Raw genomic sequence first — 971 nt, forward strand, 5'->3', positions numbered from 1 at the left:
CTCATAATGGCTTGTGTGTGTGTGTGTGTGTGTGTGTGTGTGTACGTGTATTTTGATTATAAGCTCAAGTTTGTTTAAATTTAATCTATAGAAATCTTGAGGACCTACATTGAACATGCTTTCCTTGGAAGATCTATGTTTTCTTCAGCAAGAAACAAAGAAGAGCTATCACAATGCTCACTTTTTCTTTTTTCCTTTGCAGAGTTATCTTAATTTTTAATGCACCAAAGTGTTCACAAGAAATTATATTTATTGTAATTTATCCAGCATCTAACTGGATTGTAATGGAAGTACTTGCCTTTCAAGAGACTCTAATACTGCTGGAAGCAGAAGTCTCTCCCTCCCTTTTTCAACTTCTACATCAGTGTGTGACCTGAATGGCAACCGTGACAGTGTATGTGTCCTATCTCACATGTTCCCTGCAAGTAAGATAGAACATACACTTCACTACTAGATGCATGACTGTCCTCATTTTATACAGATCACACATTGGCTTGGAGAGACCAAGTACCCTGCCCACAGACATACAGATTATCTCAAAACCAGACACAGGAGGATCAAAAAACAACCAAAAGACAGTAGATCATAAGCACACCTTCAAAACTAAATTTTTTGCTCTCATGCATCTTTGAAGTTCCACCAATACAGTATATTTGTGTAAATTACACAATAAAGCAGAATCAAATTGAAAAGGAAACTTATCTTACCGTCTGTGGAAACTTCTTGTTTAAATCTTGTATTTAGGCAAAACAGAAAAACATTTGTAGTTTTTTCTTGGAGTATATGCAACTTCAAGAAAAATTTTTTCATTCAGTAGATTTATAATCTCTTTACCTGAAAAATAAGAGGAAAAAACTTATTTTAAGTTCTTCCTTTGTAAAGTTAACAAAATAGCAGGCAAAAAAAAAAAAAAGAAATCAAAAGCAGGACCTTTACTTAGTATTCAAACTACCAGAACATTTCATGATTAA

At 33.8% G+C, this 971-nt stretch overlaps 1 protein-coding gene across 5 annotated transcripts in view; it reads right to left on the bottom strand.

Annotated features, from left to right (window-relative positions):
- PPP6R2 (protein phosphatase 6, regulatory subunit 2) overlaps window positions 1-971 on the bottom strand; it is an 85,843-nt gene that overhangs the window by 62,606 nt on the left and 22,266 nt on the right. For all 5 annotated transcript variants that reach the window (XR_001137680.1, XM_012648793.1, XM_012648795.1 and 2 more), the window contains exon 2: window positions 708-834. The gene's annotated coding sequence lies outside the window, so the exon portion shown is untranslated. The remainder of the gene's footprint in view (window positions 1-707; window positions 835-971) is intronic.

This window comes from Propithecus coquereli, unplaced genomic scaffold (assembly GCF_000956105.1).
Source record: "Propithecus coquereli isolate 6110/MARCELLA unplaced genomic scaffold, Pcoq_1.0 Scaffold294, whole genome shotgun sequence".
In the NCBI taxonomy this organism is placed as follows: domain Eukaryota; kingdom Metazoa; phylum Chordata; class Mammalia; order Primates; family Indriidae; genus Propithecus; species Propithecus coquereli.